Consider the following 5,000-nt stretch of genomic DNA (forward strand, 5'->3'; position numbering starts at 1 on the left):
GTACATACCTGTTTTACTATCTGTTTTATTATATGGAGAACTGTGGTATTCTAGACCCTGATAATGAAGTTCACCTATTTGCCTTGCATTATGTCTACTTACCACGAATACAAAGAAATTTGGATCTGTTTACTGTTGGTCACAACAGGGGCCCACTGAGCACGGAGCACAACGCCTCACCTGAGCAGTTGTTTATTCAAGGCATGTTATCAGTAGCAAACAGTGAGCAGAGAACAGCAATTGAATTCGCTAATCAGGTAAAACTATTTCTCTTTCGCAAAATGTTTCATGTTATGTTTGGTAGGGAACAAATATTAGGTACTTTTGTTGTTGTTTTGGCAAAAATGTTGTCTAAACATTCCCTCCATAGTTATAGGTAGTACGTGAAGGCTACAACACAGTCACGTCACCACTTCACGTAATATTACTGTTGTTTTATTGTTGTTTTTATTCATGTCGTTAATTTTCAGAGTGGAATTGATGCATATGGCATTGATCTGGATGGACCTGCACCTTCCGAGGAATGGGATGGTCCAATTAATGATGATGTAGGAACTGTTGAAGTGCCTTCTACAGAATGTCCACTAGTAAACGAAACATGGGAATTACTATCAGCTACTATTGATCCATTGAGCATCTCAGATGTCCATGGCGTGGACATATACCTGGAAACAATCAGGCTCATTCAAAACATGATAAAGAGGTTTTGCACGGCGGTCATGTTGCATGGCAGGAACAATGCAAATGTTTTGCATTAGAAAGAACATTTTTCCCCATAGGAAAAAGAATCTATTGTTCCTGCCATACAACATGGCTGCCGTGCAAAACCTCTATAGCCAACAGATTCCTAATCAAAATCATTAGGGTCAAGCTACAACTCAACTTTTAATTAAATCATGTGATCTTCATGTTGCTACAAATACTGCTTGAAACATTTTCGAGATAGCATGCAAAATATGCATAGGTGCAAATCAACAATAACTGAACGGTAACAGAAGTGTAATGTCATTAAAAAATATTCACTGTTAATAAAACAAGGAAAGGAGTTTCGATTTTTTGCTCCTCCCTGAGTCTGAGATGTTAGAAGTTAACCTATCATGGAAATGCCCTTGCATCATAATTATTTGAACTCTATAGTCAGGTTACTCTTTAAAGGGACATAGTCAGCATGCACTAACTGAAGAATAAGCCTGTAAAAACAGACTTGAAACATTTTCGAGATAGCATGCAAAATATGCATGGGTGAAAAAACAACAGTAACAGAACAGTGACAGAGGTGTAACTTCAATAAATGTGTTAATAAAACCGCCTACAAGAAAAGGTTCCGACTTTTTACTCTTCCCTGAGTCTGTGATGTTTTAAGTAACCTCAAGAGAAAATGAGGGGACAGAGAGGGAGGCTCAAGGCGTTGGCCGGAATATATGTCCACGAAAGTTATTTTTACATGAGCGGAAGTCTTTGTTCTAGGGGAAGTCTGTCTTCCGAGACGTCCGCATGCAGTCTTGCTTCGCTCTCAGGTTCTTAGTGAAAAGAGAAAATGATGGCGCACGTGGAAGGCTGATGAATATATATTTTCTTTCAAACATCGGACCGAGGTTGGCCTGCATGCGGATGTCTCGGAAGACTTCCGCTCGTCTAAAAATAACTTTCGTGGACATGACATATCCCAAGGGCTGGACCGGGAGCCTCCTTCTCTGTCCCCTCATTTTCTCTTGGTAACCTATCATGCCCATTTAAAGAGAAATATCCCCTTGCACCATATTTTAATGCTTTAGCAAGATTACTCTTGAAAGAGACATAGTCAGTATGCGATGACTGAAGAATAAGCCTGTGAAAACAAGCTTTACTTTCAGCCAGGCTTGTTACTTCCCGTGTGTCATCCAGCTGTAGCCAAAGTCGCTGTCCATATGGTGGCAAAACCTCCCATCCCGTCCAAAACGACATTAGATCACGCAGACCAGAACCAGCTGCAATGAGAAAACATAACAAAGGCATCACTATAGTTGCTTTTTAAAAAGCATCTCAACATGAAATTCCTCCAAGGCAACAATATTCGTAATGGCAAATATAACTTTCAATGCTTTCACTTTTAGATGTTCGGAATGTTTACTTTTCTTTAGCAGTAAAGACACGAGGTGCTTAACCACTGTTACCCTACAACTGAAATTACATAGAGCAATGAAAATCCTGCTAATGGAATTATCAATCCCCCATACAGTGTTTGAGGAATGAAATGCTCAAGGATAAATGGGTTAAATTCACTGGGGAAAAAAGAGGTACTGGAAGAAGAATAGAAAACATATAGTAGACATAGCTGAGGTAATCACTTACCTTCTGCTTCTCTGCTAACTTCATCGATGAAGTGATGCAAGAATCCTATGATAACTTGCCCTTGGGGGTGGTTTTCATCCTCAATGGAAATCCTACCCTTGAGTTCTTCTTTGTCAATTACTGACTCGCATTCCCTGGGAAACATGGCTGCGGCCATTTCCTTGTGTGCCTTTAGGTAATTAACAAGGGAAAGCTCATTCATTCCTGCAGCAAGATCTTTCAGTTCACGGTGGCGCTTTTCGATCACATTGTGCAGCATTATCTGCTGGAGAACCAAGTGCCGTTTCTCTCCCGTTAGCGGCACTTGAAGTACTGACGCTTGATCACGATAAGGCAAGAGGAATTCTTTAAGTGCATCTGAGGGTTCTTCATCCTTATCTAGACTTGATAACTGGAAAACCGGTAAATTACTATGGTGTTGTGACTGAACAATGAAATGCTTCTTACTACAAATTATAAACTTATAGTGTCATTATAGATGTATACACCTATTTGGAACACACTTGTGCCTTTTTTTCAAATATAAACAGGACAGTACAAGTGCCATATCAAACAAAAATTAACCATAATAAATATTGTTAGTAACACTAACATGTTGCTGAAACATTACACAGAAATATGTAAGTAATGTCTGTACAAAACAACAGCAGCAATGCGAGTACCTCCTTCAAGGCTTGTCGAAGGTCGTAATCTGGGATGTCCTCAATGGTAACAGCTTCACTGATGCTTTCACGAGTCCAAAATTCAAGCACTGCTGGGGAAAGTCCATAAAGTGGTGGTCCTCCATGCAAGAAAGAATGTGCAATCATCCGTCCAACACTAGTGTACAGTCCAGAATTACACAGTAACGCATTTGGGACTGGAATTTTGTGGTCAGTCTCGCCCACAAATAACATAGTCGGCCGCCCAGGATCATCCAGGTAAAGACCATTTTGAACAAATCCCATTAATATGCTAAAGAACTCTCTGACAGGTCCCTCGCCAACTGCTCTTTCATTTTCAAATTGCACTCCAAGGTTTGAGCGAAAACATGGGTTGGCTTTCTTATAAATGGATAAAACATCTGCAGTGAACTCCTCCGTCATCCGATTTACATAGATTCTCAGTGGCGGGCCATTTTCATCCAGAGTTTCTTGTTTGTACCGTGCAACAGGGTCAGTACAGGTACTGACAGTACTTGAGGATACATGTGCTTCAAATGGTGATTGCATGAGGTCACTGTCTTCTTCTGTACAGTATTCATTACCTGAGTCCCCACTGTTCATTAGGGCACCTTGCAGAAGAAATTGCAAAAAAGGGAAGTTCAGTCAATTATCTGTTATGAGACTCTGTAAAGCTTAGGTCATGTGCTAAGTATGCACCTCTAAATCGAATGAAAGGCTCTTATTTCAAATGAAATGAAATAACAATTTCAAAACCAAATGAAAGAACAGATAAGTATAACTGTCTCCAATGAAGGATTCCATGGTAATCAGAAAAATAATTATGTTGGAGCAAAAAAATGCAAGCAACCTTACCACTACACAATACCAAGGACCTCTGCTTTGTTGTAATAACATTACAGACAGGTAAAGTTCAGAGATCTACCATTATTCACATTTAAGTAATAAACTTGTATAGGTAGCTTACATGTCCCAGCAGACCACTGGATAAGCCTTGATGCAGCCACACTTTTATCTCCTCCACTGTCTGCCAAGATTGCTCGGATAGTGTCTATACTTTTGTCTGGAAAAAGTGCACTTAATTCAGCCAGAGCATCAGATTCCTACAAAAAATATTAAAATAGTAAGGGCATCCATATTCTGCAGGAATACCAGTGAAGAACTCCCAGCCACATTTGTCACTAGGATAAAAATTAATACTTCTTACGGAAACCTATGAAGTAATATCCCTCATTCCAGAATCCAACAGCAGCAGTATCGTTCACCTATTTATTACCTTTTTGCTATAATTTAGTGTCACCTTTACTACATAAATTGTTCACTTACTGGCTGACTGATTGAATGACTTACTACTTTCAAAACATTTACATCTGATAGACAAGTGGTAATGATTGTTATGCTAGATTTCAAAACCTGCATCACTGAATTACAAAATAAAAATTACTGCATTATTGACATTTAACGTAGTATGAGGGTCAGTCACAACATTTAACATAATCATTATTTTATGTTACTCAAATAAATTGTAATGGTCCATTCAAATATCTGAAGAGAAAACAAAAAATTGTCGATCTGTTAATTGTTGATGTCAACACATTTGCAATTTTACGGGAAACAATGTTTTTTAAAGTTGAAGTGGAAATACCTGGAGAGAATCTTGATTGCTCTCAGAAGGCAATTTATCCTGTGAGCTAGTATTGGCCATTGATGGGAAGTAACACTGGTCTTCAAGATCATCCTGCTAAGTAAGTGGTGTATTAAGTATAAGTAGTGTAAGAAGTATAGCATAGTAAATTTGTAAGTATAATAGAAGCGCTGTAAGTAGTGTAAGCATTAATCCTGTAAATAAAAGTGCATTGAGAAAAAAAAAAAAAGATTTTCCTACTAAAAATGGAAATATAATTCAATTATTAATAGACCACTAATTTCTTAATATCATTACGATGTAAACTATTGTAGAATTTCGGCACCTGAAACATTTACCTTAGCCGCTAGGTTGAGGATGTT

The sequence above is a fragment of the Montipora foliosa genome, chromosome 3 (assembly GCF_036669935.1).
Source record: "Montipora foliosa isolate CH-2021 chromosome 3, ASM3666993v2, whole genome shotgun sequence".
Taxonomy (NCBI): domain Eukaryota; kingdom Metazoa; phylum Cnidaria; class Anthozoa; order Scleractinia; family Acroporidae; genus Montipora; species Montipora foliosa.